The 17,863-nt window shown below is 46.8% G+C and overlaps 1 long non-coding RNA gene across 1 annotated transcript in view; it reads right to left on the minus strand.

Annotated features, from left to right (window-relative positions):
• Positions 1–17,863, minus strand: part of LOC125774538 (uncharacterized) — a 75,374-nt gene that overhangs the window by 20,108 nt on the left and 37,403 nt on the right. The window contains exon 9 of the long non-coding RNA XR_007421022.1: positions 4,256–5,431. This is a non-coding gene — a long non-coding RNA (uncharacterized LOC125774538). The remainder of the gene's footprint in view (positions 1–4,255; positions 5,432–17,863) is intronic.

The following is a 17,863-nucleotide window of genomic DNA, read 5'->3' on the forward strand; positions in this document are numbered from 1 at the left end:
TTAGCCAAGACACATTAGCCAAGACACCTTAGCCAAGACACATTAGCCAAGACACCTTAGCCAAGACGCATTAGCCAAGACACCTTAGCCAAGACACATTAGCCAAGACACATTAGCCAAGACACATTAGCCGAGACACATTAGCCAAGACACCTTAGCCAAGACACATTAGCCAAGACACCTTAGCCAAGACACCTTAGCCAAGACACATTAGCCAAGACACCTTAGCCAAGACACCTTAGCCAAGACACTTTAGCCGAGACACATTAGCCAAGACACCTTAGCCAAGACACATTAGCCGAGACACCTTAGCCAAGACACCTTAGCCAAGACACCTTAGCCAAGACACATTAGCCAAGACACATTAGCCGAGACACATTAGCCAAGACACATTAGCCGAGACACATTAGCCAAGACACCTTAGCCAAGACACATTAGCCGAGACACCTAAGCCAAGACACCTTAGCCAAGACACATTAGCCAAGACACATTAGCCGAGACACCTTATCCAAGACACATTAGCCAAGACACCTTAGCCAAGACACATTAGCCAAGACACATTAGCACAGACACATTAGCCAAGACACCTTAGCCAAGACACATTAGCCAAGACACATTAGCCGAGACACATTAGCCAAGACACATTAGCCGAGACACATTAGCCAAGACACCTTAGCCAAGACACATTAGCCAAGACACCTTAGCCAAGACACCTTAGTAAAAACACCTTAGCCAAGACACATTAGCCAAGACACATTAGCCAAGACACCTTAGCCAAGACACCTTAGCCAAGACACATTAACCAAGACACATTAGCCAAGACACCTTAGCCAAGACACCTTAGCCAAGACACATTAGCCGAGACACATTAGCCAAGACACCTTAGCCAAGACACCTTAGCCAAGACACCTTAGCCAAGACACATTAGGTGAGACACCTAAGCCAAGACACATTAGCCAAGACACCTTAGCCAAGACACCTTAGTAAAAACACCTTAGCCAAGACACATTAGCCAAGACACCTTAGCCAAGACACATTAGCCAAGACACCTTAGACAAGAAACCTTAGCCAAGACACATTAGCCAAGACACCTTAGCCAAGACACCTTAGCCAAGACACATTAGCCAAAACACCTTGGCCAAGACACCTTAGCCAAGACACATTAGCCAAGACACATTAGCCAAGACACCTTAGCCAAGACACATTAGCCAAGACACATTAGCCAAGACACATTAGCCAAAACACCTTAGCCAAGACACATTAGCCAAGACACATTAGCCGAGACACCTAAGCCAAGACACCTTAGCCAAGACACATTAGCCAAGACACATTAGCCGAGACACCTTATCCAAGACACATTAGCCAAGACACCTTAGCCAAGACACATTAGCCAAGACACATTAGCACAGACACATTAGCCAAGACACCTTAGCCAAGACACATTAGCCAAGACACATTAGCCGAGACACATTAGCCAAGACACATTAGCCGAGACACATTAGCCAAGACACCTTAGCCAAGACACATTAGCCAAGACACCTTAGCCAAGACACATTAGCCAAGACACATTAGCCGAGACACCTAAGCCAAGACACATTAGCCAAGACACCTTAGCCAAGACACCTTAGTAAAAACACCTTAGCCAAGACACATTAGCCAAGACACCTTAGCCAAGACACATTAGCCAAGACACCTTAGACAAGAAACCTTAGCCAAGACACATTAGCCAAGACACCTTAGCCAAGACACCTTAGCCAAGACACATTAGCCAAAACACCTTGGCCAAGACACCTTAGCCAAGACACCTTAGCCAAGACACCTTAGCCAAGACACATTAGCCAAAACACCTTGGCCAAGACACCTTAGCCAAGACACCTTAGAAAAAACACCTTAGCCAAGACACATTAGCCAAGACACATTAGCCGAGACACCTAAGCCAAGACACCTTAGCCAAGACACATTAGCCAAGACACATTAGCCGAGACACCTTATCCAAGACACATTAGCCAAGACACCTTAGCCAAGACACCTTAGCCAAGACACATTAGCCAAGACACCTTAGCCAAGACACCTTAGAAAAAATACCTTAGCCAAGACACATTAGCCAAGACACATTAGCCGAGACACCTAAGCCAAGACACCTTAGCCAAGACACATTAGCCAAGACACATTAGCCGAGACACCTTATCCAAGACACATTAGCCAAGACACCTTAGCCAAGACACATTAGCCAAGACACATTAGCACAGACACATTAGCCAAGACACCTTAGCCAAGACACATTAGCCAAGACACATTAGCCGAGACACATTAGCCAAGACACATTAGCCGAGACACATTAGCCAAGACACCTTAGCCAAGACACATTAGCCAAGACACCTTAGCCAAGACACCTTAGTAAAAACACCTTAGCCAAGACACTTTAGCCAAGACACATTAGCCAAGACACCTTAGCCAAGACACCTTAGCCAAGACACATTAGCCAAGACACATTAGCCAAGACACCTTAGCCAAGACACCTTAGCCAAGACACATTAGCCGAGACACATTAGCCAAGACACCTTAGCCAAGACACCTTAGCCAAGACACATTAGCCAAGACACATTAGCCGAGACACCTAAGCCAAGACACATTAGCCAAGACACCTTAGCCAAGACACCTTAGTAAAAACACCTTAGCCAAGACACATTAGCCAAGACACCTTAGCCAAGACACATTAGCCAAGACACCTTAGACAAGAAACCTTAGCCAAGACACATTAGCCAAGACACCTTAGCCAAGACACCTTAGCCAAGACACATTAGCCAAAACACCTTGGCCAAGACACCTTAGCCAAGACACATTAGCCAAGACACATTAGCCAAGACACCTTAGCCAAGACACATTAGCCAAGACACATTAGCCAAGACACATTAGCCAAAACACCTTAGCCAAGACACATTAGCCAAGACACATTAGCCGAGACACCTAAGCCAAGACACCTTAGCCAAGACACATTAGCCAAGACACATTAGCCGAGACACCTTATCCAAGACACATTAGCCAAGACACCTTAGCCAAGACACATTAGCCAAGACACATTAGCACAGACACATTAGCCAAGACACCTTAGCCAAGACACATTAGCCAAGACACATTCGCCGAGACACATTAGCCAAGACACATTAGCCGAGACACATTAGCCAAGACACCTTAGCCAAGACACATTAGCCAAGACACCTTAGCCAAGACACATTAGCCAAGACACATTAGCCGAGACACCTAAGCCAAGACACATTAGCCAAGACACCTTAGCCAAGACACCTTAGTAAAAACACCTTAGCCAAGACACATTAGCCAAGACACATTAGCCAAGACACCTTAGCCAAGACACATTAGCCAAGACACCTTAGACAAGAAACCTTAGCCAAGACACATTAGCCAAGACACCTTAGCCAAGACACCTTAGCCAAGACACATTAGCCAAAACACCTTGGCCAAGACACCTTAGCCAAGACACCTTAGCCAAGACACCTTAGCCAAGACACATTAGCCAAAACACCTTGGCCAAGACACCTTAGCCAAGACACCTTAGAAAAAACACCTTAGCCAAGACACATTAGCCAAGACACATTAGCCGAGACACCTAAGCCAAGACACCTTAGCCAAGACACATTAGCCAAGACACATTAGCCGAGACACCTTATCCAAGACACATTAGCCAAGACACCTTAGCCAAGACACATTAGCCAAGACACATTAGCACAGACACATTAGCCAAGACACCTTAGCCAAGACACATTAGCCAAGACACATTAGCCGAGACACATTAGCCAAGACACATTAGCCGAGACACATTAGCCAAGACACCTTAGCCAAGACACATTAGCCAAGACACCTTAGCCAAGACACATTAGCCAAGACACATTAGCCGAGACACCTAAGCCAAGACACATTAGCCAAGACACCTTAGCCAAGACACCTTAGTAAAAACACCTTAGCCAAGACACATTAGCCAAGACACCTTAGCCAAGACACATTAGCCAAGACACCTTAGACAAGAAACCTTAGCCAAGACACATTAGCCAAGACACCTTAGCCAAGACACCTTAGCCAAGACACATTAGCCAAAACATCTTGGCCAAGACACCTTAGCCAAGACACATTAGCCAAGACACATTAGCCAAGACACCTTAGCCAAGACACATTAGCCAAGACACCTTAGCCAAGACACATTAGCCAAGACACATTAGCCGAGACACATTAGCCAAGACACCTTAGCCAAGACACATTAGCCAAGACACATTAGCCGAGACACCTTAGCCAAGACACCTTAGCCAAGACACATTAGCCAAGACACATTAGCCAAGACACATTAGCCGAGACACCTTAGCCAAGACACCTTAGCCGAGACACATTAGCCAAGACACCTTAGCCAAGACACATTAGCCGAGACACATTAGCCAAGACACATTAGCCAAGACACCTTAGCCAAGACACATTAGCCGAGACACATTAGCCAAGACACCTTAGCCAAGACACATTAGCCAAGACACCTTAGCCAAGACACCTTAGAAAAAACACCTTAGCCAAGACACATTAGCCAAGACACATTAGCCGAGACACCTAAGCCAAGACACATTAGCCAAGACACATTAGCCAAGACACCTTAGCCAAGACACCTTAGCCAAAACACCTTAGCCAAGACACATTAGCCAAGACACCTTAGCCAAGACACCTTAGCCAAGACACATTAGCCAAGACACATTAGCCAAGACACCTTAGCCAAGACACATTAGCCAAGACACATTAGCCAAGACAGCTTAGCCAAGACACATTAGCCAAGACACCTTAGCCAAGACACCTTAGCGAAGACACCTTAGCCAAGACACATTAGCCAAGACACATTAGCCGAGACACATTAGCCAAGACACCTTAGCCAAGACACCTTAGCCAAGACACATTAGCCAAGACACATTAGCCGAGACACCTAAGCCAAGACACATTAGCCAAGACACATTAGCCAAGACACATTAGCCAAGACACCTTAGCCAAGACACCTTAGCCAAAATACCTTAGCCAAGACACATTAGCCGAGACACCTAAGCCAAGACACATTAGCCAAGACACCTTAGCCAAGACACATTAGCCAAGACACATTAGCACAGACACATTAGCCAAGACACCTTAGCCAAGACACCTTAGCCAAGACACCTTAGCCAAGACACATTAGCCAAGACACATTAGCCGAGACACCTAAGCCAAGACACATTAGCCAAGACACATTAGCCAAGACACATTAGCCAAGACACCTTAGCCGAGACACCTTAGCCAAGACACATTAGCCAAGACACATTAGCCGAGACACCTAAGCCAAGACACATTAGCCAAGACACCTTAGCCAAGACACATTAGCCAAGACACATTAGCACAGACACATTAGCCAAGACACCTTAGCCAAGACACATTAGCCAAGACACATTAGCCGAGACACATTAGCCAAGACACATTAGCCGAGACACATTAGCCAAGACACCTTAGCCAAGACACATTAGCCAAGACACCTTAGCCAAGACACATTAGCCAAGACACATTAGCCGAGACACCTAAGCCAAGACACATTAGCCAAGACACATTAGCCAAGACACCTTAGCCAAGACACCTTAGTAAAAACACCTTAGCCAAGACACATTAGCCAAGACACCTTAGCCAAGACACATTAGCCAAGACACCTTAGCCAAGAAACCTTAGCCAAGACACATTAGCCAAGACACCTTAGCCAAGACACCTTAGCCAAGACACATTAGCCAAGACACCTTGGCCAAGACACCTTAGCCAAGACACATTAGCCAAGACACATTAGCCAAGACACCTTAGCCAAGACACATTAGCCAAGACACCTTAGCCAAGACACATTAGCCAAGACACCTTAGCCAAGACACAATAGCCAAGACACCTTAGCCGAGACACATTAGCCAAGACACATTAGCCGAGACACCTTAGCCAAGACACCTTAGCCAAGACACATTAGCCAAGACACATTAGCCAAGACACATTAGCCGAGACACCTTAGCCAAGACACCTTAGCCGAGACACATTAGCCAAGACACCTTAGCCAAGACACATTAGCCGAGACACATTAGCCAAGACACATTAGCCAAGACACCTTAGCCAAGACACATTAGCCAAGACACATTAGCCGAGACACCTTAGCCAAGACACCTTAGCCAAGACACATTAGCCAAGACACCTTAGCCAAGACACCTTAGAAAAAACACCTTAGCCAAGACACATTAGCCAAGACACATTAGCCGAGACACCTAAGCCAAGACACATTAGCCAAGACACATTAGCCAAGACACCTTATCCAAGACACCTTAGCCAAAACACCTAAGCCAAGACACATTACCCAAGACACCTTTGCCAAGACACATTAGCCGAGACACATTAGCCAAGACACCTTAGCCAAGACACATTAGCCAAGACACCTTAGCCAAGACACCTTAGCCAAGACACCTTAGCCAAGACACCTTAGCCAAGACACATTAGCCAAGACACCTTAGCCGAGACACATTAGCCAAGACACCTTAGCCAAGACACCTTAGCCAAGACACCTTAGCCAAGACACCTTAGCCAAGACACCTTAGCCAAGACACCTTAGCCAAGACACCTTAGCCAAGACACTTTAGCCAAGACACCTTAGCCAAGACACATTAGCCAAGACACATTAGCCAAGACACCTTAGCCAAGACACATTAGCCAAGACACATTAGCCAAGACACCTTAGCCAAGACACCTTAGCCAAGACACCTTAGCCAAGACACCTTAGCCAAGACACCTTAGCCAAGACACCTTAGCCGAGACACATTAGCCAAGACACCTTAGCCAAGACACCTTAGCCAAGACACCTTAGCCAAGACACCTTAGCCAAGACACCTTAGCCAAGACACCTTAGCCAAGACACCTTAGCCAAGACACCTTAGCCAAGACACCTTAGCCAAGACACCTTAGCCAAGACACCTTAGCCAAGACACATTAGCCAAGACACCTTAGCCAAGACACCTTAGCCAAGACACATTAGCCAGGACACCTTAGCCAAGACACCTTAGCCAAGACACATTAGCCAAGACACATTAGCCAAGACACCTTAGCCAAGACACCTTAGCCAAGACACCTTAGCCAAGACACATTAGCCAAGACACAATAGCCAAGACACCTTAGCCGAGACACATTAGCCAAGACACCTTAGCCAAGACACCTTAGCCAAGACACCTTAGCCAAGATTCCTTAGCCAAGACACCTTAGCCAAGACACCTTAGCCAAGACACCTTAGCCAAGACACTTTAGCCAAGACACCTTAGCCAAGACACCTTAGCCAAGACACATTAGCCAAGACACCTTAGCCAAGACACCTTAGCCAAGACACCTTAGCCAAGACACCTTAGCCAAGACACATTAGCCGAGACACATTAGCCAAGACACCTTAGCCAAGACACATTAGCCAAGACACATTAGCCAAGACACATTAGCCAAGACACCTTAGCCAAGACACATTAGCCGAGACACCTTAGCCAAGACACATTAGCCAAGACACCTTAGCCAAGACACCTTAGCCAAGACACCTTAGCCAAGACACCTTAGCCAAGACACTTTAGCCGAGACACATTAGCCAAGACACATTAGCCAAGACACCTTAGCCAAGACACCTTAGCCAAGACACTTTAGCCAAGACACCTTAGCCAAGACACCTTAGCCAAGACACATTAGCCAAGACACCTTAGCCAAGACACATTAGCCAAGACACCTTAGCCAAGACACCTTAGCCAAGACACCTTAGCCGAGACACATTAGCCAAGACACCTTAGCCAAGACACCTTAGCCAAGACACCTTAGCCAAGACACCTTAGCCGAGACACATTAGCCAAGACACTATAGCCAAGACACCTTAGCCAAGACACCTTAGCCAAGACACCTTAGCCAAGACACTTTAGCCAAGACACCTTAGCCAAGACACCTTAGCCAAGACACCTTAGCCAAGACACATTAGCCAAGACACCTTAGCCAAGACACCTTAGCCAAGACACCTTAGCCAGGACACCTTAGCCAAGACACCTTAGCCAAGACACATTAGCCAAGACACATTAGCCAAGACACCTTAGCCAAGACACCTTAGCCAAGACACCTTAGCCAAGACACCTTAGCCAAGACACAATAGCCAAGACACCTTAGCCGAGACACATTAGCCAAGACACCTTAGCCAAGACACCTTAGCCAAGACACCTTAGCCAAGACACCTTAGCCAAGACACCTTAGCCAAGACACCTTAGCCAAGACACTTTAGCCAAGACACCTTAGCCAAGACACCTTAGCCAAGACACATCCCAGTCATGCAAAAGCGAGTTCATGCGGTCGGTATTCTTTTGTTCTCATGGTCGGTAACGAGCCCGTTTGGAATCCACCGCGGAGTCCCGCAGGAAGACATTTACCGACCTCACGCACACACTCAAACCGGGTTGGTATATAAAGCCCCGCGTAGCCACGCCTGCTTCAGTCGCCCGCGAGCGTTCGTAGCGTGTGGACCTACGCCGGATTTTAGCAAAAAAATTAATGAATTCCAGAAAATAAAAACGCCTGGGGGGTTCCTCAAATTCACTCTCTCGTGAGAGCGTGAGAGAATCTTTTTTCCCCATACAACTTCCTTGGAGCTTTTGCTGAAATGATAGAGAACATTGGATTAGAAATTGGTGTAGAAGAAAGTCATGCTTACATTTGCGCCATCCGACCAGTCGTTGAGGGGGTACGTTGTGTACCGTATATAAATGAAGCTGAATGGGAATGGATTTCACTGCACGTATGATGCAAAAAATAATTCCTTCGTGCTTTTTGATATTTTTGGGGAAAAATATTGCATGACAGGTTTGTTTCCTACCATACGGCCGTTCCGATAAAAAATATTAGACGCTGTTTGGACCTTTTTAACTACACTTAAGGTGTGGTTTTATGGAAAATTTCTTTAAACACACAGAAATACGAGGTAGCTGCTACAGGTGCTATTTTTTCCCCATGAGCGTTCAGACAGACGACAGGTAACTAGCACTGTTCGTTGTCGCTACGCGCCTATGCATGCGGAAGGTGTTACTGGTTGTTGTAGGCAGGTAATGAACACAGGATGTTATGTAGGTGCGACTAGGGGAAACCGAATACCTCTGATCAGAATTGAGTCATACCACAAACCATTGCTTGGCCAAGAAATGCTTACCGGCTAAACACCGACTCGCGTACCAGTGATGCGTTCGGGTACATAGGTAAAGAATATGAATGTAAAAGGATGCGTCGATTAGGTGTCGCACGATGGGACTAGATGCAGTGAACGATCAATTTAAAAGCTGTTCAAAAGCCCTAAATTTTTCAAAACAATTGTTCATAAGTAGTTTTAACACTGTCCTTTACATCTTTTTCCAAATCGTATGTTTGAAAGAATTTTAAAATTAAATTTGTGACGCTGAAGCAATCTCCGACATATTAAATCAAAATAACATGGTTAATTAACTGTTCAAAAATCGGCAAAAATATTTAAAAGATACGAAATGTTATTCTTTACAACTTTGTAGAACATCATTTTCGTCTAGCTCTTCAACTTTTTTAGTTATTCGCTAAAAACCAAAGCCAGTACGTTACGGGCGGCCGCGAGGAAATAGCTAAAGCAAGGCATAGAATTGTAGCGAAAAATACCTCGTTTTTGTAATTGAATTTTAATACTATTTTATTTAAATATCTCACGGGAAAATCTTGCAACTAATAGCCCAAAGTGTGGCCAACATATTGTAATCGGTCGTTTGTAAATAAATAGTAATTTTGATACAAATAAATGAAGAAAACTGAACGCGCTTTTGCACGCTACGCTACGACCATCGCGACCAAAACACCGTCCGCTGGATTCATCATTCACCCGTACGCTGCGGACGCGTTGCTTTCCACATGGACTCATTCACCGACCTTAAACATTCACCCGTAAGGATCGAGCAAGCGCCCGTACACTGCAGACGCGTTGCTTTCCACATGGACGCCGTGAGGATTCCACGTAAGGATTCCACATGGACTCGATAGCCGACTGGATCGTGCATGCGCCCGTACACATCGACCCGGGTCACGCCCCTAGGATCGTGCAGGCGCTCGTACGCTGTGTACACACATGGTGTCTTTGAATGTGTTAGTGTGTATCGACGCGCGATCCCAACACGCATTCTCGCTTTAGCAGGATGATCGTTAGTTAGGTAGAGGGAGAAAGGGCTTATTGGGATCGACAGCGTACCGTGTATATGCGTATGTGCACGTTTTTTATCTCACTTCGCCTGTAGGCCAGAACATAGCGGCAATAGTATTTATTAGCAGGCGTGGTTGAATTGCACATTGGGATTAGCCAAGACACCTTAGCCAAGACACCTTAGCCAAGACACCTTAGCCAAGACACCTTAGCCAAGACACATTAGCCGAGACACATTAGCCAAGACACCTTAGCCAAGACACATTAGCCAAGACACCTTAGCCAAGACACATTAGCCGAGACACCTTAGCCGAGACACCTTAGCCAAGACACATTAGCCAAGACACCTTAGCCAAGACACCTTAGCCAAGACACCTTAGCCAAGACACCTTAGCCAAGACACTTTAGCCGAGACACATTAGCCAAGACACATTAGCCAAGACACCTTAGCCAAGACACCTTAGCCAAGACACCTTAGCCATGACACTTTAGCCAAGACACCTTAGCCAAGACACCTTAGCCAAGACACATTAGCCAAGACACCTTAGCCAAGACACATTAGCCAAGACACCTTAGCCAAGACACCTTAGCCAAGACACCTTAGCCGAGACACATTAGCCAAGACACCTTAGCCAAGACACCTTAGCCAAGACACCTTAGCCAAGACACCTTAGCCGAGACACAATAGCCAAGACACTATAGCCGACACACATTAGCCAAGACACTATAGCCAAGACACCTTAGCCAAGACACCTTAGCCAAGACACCTTAGCCAAGACACTTTAGCCAAGACACCTTAGCCAAGACACCTTAGCCAAGACACCTTAGCCAAGACACCTTAGCCAAGACACATTAGCCAAGACACCTTAGCCAAGACACCTTAGCCAAGACACCTTAGCCAGGACACCTTAGCCAAGACACCTTAGCCAAGACACATTAGCCAAGACACATTAGCCAAGACACCTTAGCCAAGACACCTTAGCCAAGACACCTTAGCCAAGACACCTTAGCCAAGACACAATAGCCAAGACACCTTAGCCGAGACACATTAGCCAAGACACCTTAGCCAAGACACATTAGCCAAGACACTTTAGCCAAGACACCTTAGCCGAGACACATTAGCCAAGACACCTTAGCCAAGACACCTTAGCCAAGACACTTTAGCCAAGACACCTTAGCCAAGACACCTTAGCCAAGACACATTAGCCAAGACACCTTAGCCAAGACACCTTAGCCAAGACACCTTAGCCAAGACACCTTAGCCAAGACACATTAGCCAAGACACATTAGCCAAGACACCTTAGCCAAGACACATTAGTCAAGACACATTAGCCAAGACACATTAGCCAAGACACCTTAGCCAAGACACATTAGCCGAGACACCTTAGCCGCGACACCTTAGCCAAGACACATTAGCCAAGACACCTTAGCCAAGACACCTTAGCCAAGACACCTTAGCCAAGACACCTTAGCCAAGACACCTTAGCCAAGACACATTAGCCAAGACACCTTAGCCAAGACACCTTAGCCAAGACACTTTAGCCAAGACACCTTAGCCAAGACACCTTAGCCAAGACACATTAGCCAAGACACCTTAGCCAAGACACATTAGCCAAGACACCTTAGCCAAGACACCTTAGCCAAGACACCTTAGCCGAGACACATTAGCCAAGACACCTTAGCCAAGACACCTTAGCCAAGACACCTTAGCCAAGACACCTTAGCCGAGACACATTAGCCAAGACACTATAGCCAAGACACCTTAGCCAAGACACCTTAGCCAAGACACCTTAGCCAAGACACTTTAGCCAAGACACCTTAGCCAAGACACCTTAGCCAAGACACCTTAGCCAAGACACCTTAGCCAAGACACCTTAGCCAAGACACATTAGCCAAGACACCTTAGCCAAGACACCTTAGCCAAGACACCTTAGCCAAGACACCTTAGCCAAGACACTTTAGCCGAGACACATTAGCCAAGACACATTAGCCAAGACACCTTAGCCAAGACACCTTAGCCAAGACACCTTAGCCAAGACACATTAGCCAAGACACCTTAGCCAAGACACCTTAGCCAAGACACATTAGCCAAGACACCTTAGCCAAGACACCTTAGCCAAGACACCTTAGCCAAGACACCTTAGCCAAGACACATTAGCCAAGACACCTTAGCCAAGACACCTTAGCCAAGACACCTTAGCCAAGACACCTTAGCCAAGACACCTTAGCCAAGACACATTAGCCAAGACACATTAGCCAAGACACCTTAGCCAAGACACTTTAGCCAAGACACCTTAGCCAAGACACCTTAGCCAAGACACATTAGCCAAAACACCTTAGCCAAAACACATTAGCCAAGACACCTTAGCCAAGACACCTTAGCCAAGACACCTTAGCCAAGATACCTTAGCCAAGACACCTTAGCCAAGACACATTAGCCAAGACACCTTAGCCAAGACACCTTAGCCGAGACACAATAGCCAAGACACCTTAGCCGAGACACATTAGCCAAGACACTTTAGCCAAGACACCTTAGCCGAGACACATTAGCCAAGACACCTTAGCCAAGACACCTTAGCCAAGACACCTTAGCCAAGACACCTTAGCCGAGACACCTTAGCCAAGACACCTTAGCCAAGACACCTTAGCCAAGACACATTAGCCAAGACACCTTAGCCAAGACACATTAGCCAAGACACTTTAGCCAAGACACCTTAGCCGAGACACATTAGCCAAGACTCCTTAGCCAAGACACCTTAGCCAAGACACCTTAGCCAAGACACTTTAGCCAAGACACCTTAGCCAAGACACCTTAGCCAAGACACATTAGCCAAGACACCTTAGCCAAGACACCTTAGCCAAGACACCTTAGCCAAGACACCTTAGCCAAGACACATTAGCCAAGACACCTTAGCCAAGACACCTTAGCCAAGACACCTTAGCCAAGACACCTTAGCCAAGACACCTTAGCCAAGACACCTTAGCCAAGACACATTAGCCAAGACACCTTAGCCGAGACACATTAGCCAAGACACCTTAGCCAAGACACCTTAGCCAAGACACCTTAGCCAAAACACCTTAGCCAAGACACATTAACCAAGACACATTAGCCAAGACACCTTAGCCAAGACACATTAGCCGAGACACATTAGCCAAGACACCTTAGCCAAGACACCTTAGCCAAGACACCTTAGCCAAGACACCTTAGCCAAGACACCTTAGCCAAGACACATTAGCCAAGACACCTTAGCCAAGACACCTTAGCCAAGACACCTTAGCCAAGACACCTTAGCCAAGACACCTTAGCCGAGACACCTTAGCCAAGACACCTTAGCCAAGACACCTTAGCCAAGACACATTAGCCAAGACACATTAGCCAAGACACATTAGCCAAGACACATTAGCCAAGACACCTTAGCCAAGACACTTTAGCCAAGACACCTTAGCCAAGACACCTTAGCCAAGACACCTTAGCCAAGACACCTTAGCCGAGACACCTTAGCCAAGACACATTAGCCAAGACACCTTAGCCGAGACACATTAGCCAAGACACATTAGCCAAGACACCTTAGCCGAGACACATTAGCCAAGACACCTTAGCCAAGACACCTTAGCCAAGACACCTTAGCCAAGACACATTAGCCAAGACACCTTAGCCAAGACACCTTAGCCAAGACACACTAGCCAAGACACCTTAGCCAAGACACCTTAGCCAAGACACCTTAGCCAAGACACCTTAGCCAAGACACCTTAGCCGAGACACCTTAGCCAAGACACCTTAGCCAAGACACATTAGCCAAGACACCTTAGCCAAGACACATTAGCCAAGACACCTTAGCCAAGACACTTTAGCCAAGACACCTTAGCCAAGACAACTTAGCCAAGACACCTTAGCCAAGACACCTTAGCCGAGACACATTAGCCAAGACACATTAGCCAAGACACCTTAGCCAAGACACCTTAGCCAAGACACCTTAGCCAAGACACCTTAGCCAAGACACCTTAGCCAAGACACATTAGCCAAGACACCTTAGCCAAGACACCTTAGCCAAGACACCTTAGCCAAGACACCTTAGCCAAGACACTTTAGCCAAGACACCTTAGCCGAGACACCTTAGCCAAGACACCTTAGCCAAGACACATTAGCCAAGACACAATAGCCGAGACACATTAGCCAAGACACATTAGCCAAGACACCTTAGCCAAGACACCTTAGCCAAGACACCTTAGCCAAGACACCTTAGCCAAGACACATTAGCCAAGACACCTTTGCCAAGACACCTTAGCCAAGACACCTTAGCCAAGACACCTTAGCCAAGACACCTTAGCCGAGACACCTTAGCCAAGACACCTTAGCCAAGACACCTTGGCCAAGACACATTAGCCAAGACACATTAGCCAAGACACATTAGCCAAGACACATTAGCCAAGACACCTTAGCCAAGACACTTTAGCCAAGACACCTTAGCCAAGACACCTTAGCCAAGACACCTTAGCCAAGACACCTTAGCCGAGACACATTAGCCAAGACACATTAGCCAAGACACCTTAGCCAAGACACCTTAGCAAAGACACCTTAGCCAAGACACCTTAGCCAAGACACATTAGCCAAGACACCTTAGCCAAGACACCTTAGCCAAGACACCTTAGCCAAGACACCTTAGCCAAGACACTTTAGCCAAGACACCTTAGCCGAGACACCTTAGCCAAGACACCTTAGCCAAGACACATTAGCCAAGACACCTTAGCCGAGACACATTAGCCAAGACACATTAGCCAAGACACCTTAGCCAAGACACCTTAGCCAAGACACCTTAGCCAAGACACCTTAGCCAAGACACATTAGCCAAGACACCTTAGCCAAGACACCTTAGCCAAGACACCTTAGCCAAGACACCTTAGCCAAGACACATTAGCCAAGACACATTAGCCAAGACACATTAGCCAAGACACATTAGCCAAGACACCTTAGCCAAGACACTTTAGCCAAGACACCTTAGCCAAGGCACCTTAGCCAAGACACCTTAGCCAAGACACCTTAGCCGAGACACATTAGCCAAGACACATTAGCCAAGACACCTTAGCCGAGACACATTAGCCAAGACACCTTAGCCAAGACACCTTAGCCAAGACACCTTAGCCAAGACACATTAGATAAGACACCTTAGCCAAGACACCTTAGCCAAGACACACTAGCCAAGACACCTTAGCCAAGACACCTTAGCCAAGACACATTAGCCAAGACACCTTAGCCAAGACACCTTAGCCAAGACACCTTAGCCAAGACACCTTAGCCAAGACACTTTAGCCAAGACACCTTAGCCAAGACACATTAGCCAAGACACCTTAGCCAAGACACCTTAGCCAAGACACCTTAGCCAAGACACCTTAGCCAAGACACATTAGCCAAGACACATTAGCCAAGACACCTTAGCCAAGACACATTAGTCAAGACACATTAGCCAAGACACATTAGCCAAGACACCTTTGCCAAGACACATTAGCCGAGACACCTTAGCCGCGACACCTTAGCCAAGACACATTAGCCAAGACACCTTAGCCAAGACACCTTAGCCAAGACACCTTAGCCAAGACACCTTAGCCAAGACACCTTAGCCAAGACACATTAGCCAAGACACCTTAGCCAAGACACCTTAGCCAAGACACTTTAGCCAAGACACCTTAGCCAAGACACCTTAGCCAAGACACATTAGCCAAGACACCTTAGCCAAGACACATTAGCCAAGACACCTTAGCCAAGACACCTTAGCCAAGACACCTTAGCCGAGACACATTAGCCAAGACACCTTAGCCAAGACACCTTAGCCAAGACACCTTAGCCAAGACACCTTAGCCGAGACACATTAGCCAAGACACTATAGCCAAGACACCTTAGCCAAGACACCTTAGCCAAGACACCTTAGCCAAGACACTTTAGCCAAGACACCTTAGCCAAGACACCTTAGCCAAGACACCTTAGCCAAGACACCTTAGCCAAGACACCTTAGCCAAGACACCTTAGCCAAGACACATTAGCCAAGACACCTTAGCCAAGACACCTTAGCCAAGACACCTTAGCCAAGACACCTTAGCCAAGACACTTTAGCCGAGACACATTAGCCAAGACACATTAGCCAAGACACCTTAGCCAAGACACCTTAGCCAAGACACCTTAGCCAAGACACATTAGCCAAGACACCTTAGCCAAGACACCTTAGCCAAGACACATTAGCCAAGACACCTTAGCCAAGACACCTTAGCCAAGACACCTTAGCCAAGACACCTTAGCCAAGACACATTAGCCAAGACACCTTAGCCAAGACACCTTAGCCAAGACACCTTAGCCAAGACACCTTAGCCAAGACACCTTAGCCAAGACACATTAGCCAAGACACATTAGCCAAGACACCTTAGCCAAGACACTTTAGCCAAGACACCTTAGCCAAGACACCTTAGCCAAGACACATTAGCCAAAACACCTTAGCCAAAACACATTAGCCAAGACACCTTAGCCAAGACACCTTAGCCAAGACACCTTAGCCAAGATACCTTAGCCAAGACACCTTAGCCAAGACACATTAGCCAAGACACCTTAGCCAAGACACCTTAGCCGAGACACAATAGCCAAGACACCTTAGCCGAGACACATTAGCCAAGACACTTTAGCCAAGACACCTTAGCCAAGACACATTAGCCAAGACACATTAGCCAAGACACATTAGCCAAGACACATTAGCCGAGACACATTAGCCAAGACACCTTAGCCAAGACACCTTAGCCAAGACACTTTAGCCAAGACACATTAGCCAAAACACTTTAACCGAGACACCTTAGCCAAGACACATTAGAAAAGACACCTTAGCCAAGACACATTAGCCAAGACACTTTAACCAAGACACATTAGCCAAGACACATTAACCACGACACCTTAGCCAAGACACCTTAGCCGAGACACATTAGCCAAGACACCTTAGCCAAGACACCTTAGCCAAGACACTTTAGCCAAGACACCTTAGCCAAGACACTTTAGCCAAGACACTTTAGCCAAGACACATTAGCCAAGACACATTAGTCAAGACACCTTAGCCAAGACACATTAGCCAAGACACATTAGCCAAGACACCTTAGCCTAGACACCTTGGCCATGACACCTTAGCCAAGACACATTAGCCAAGACACCTTAGCCAAGACACATTAGCCAAGACACATTAGCCAAGACACATTAGCCAAGACACATTAGCCGAGACACATTAGCCAAGACACCTTAGCCAAGACACCTTAGCCAAGACACTTTAGCCAAGACACATTAGCCAAAACACTTTAACCGAGACACCTTAGCCAAGACACATTAGAAAAGACACCTTAGCCAAGACACATTAGCCAAGACACTTTAACCAAGACACATTAGCCAAGACACATTAACCACGACACCTTAGCCAAGACACCTTAGCCGAGACACATTAGCCAAGACACCTTAGCCAAGACACCTAAGCCAAGACACTTTAGCCAAGACACATTAGCCAAAACACATTAGCCAAGACACATTAGCCAAGACACCTTAGCCAAGACACATTAGCCAAGACACATTAGCCAAGACACTTTAACCAAGACACATTAGCC

The sequence above is a fragment of the Anopheles funestus genome, unplaced genomic scaffold (assembly GCF_943734845.2).
Source record: "Anopheles funestus unplaced genomic scaffold, idAnoFuneDA-416_04 scaffold_26_ctg1, whole genome shotgun sequence".
NCBI lineage: Eukaryota > Metazoa > Arthropoda > Insecta > Diptera > Culicidae > Anopheles > Anopheles funestus.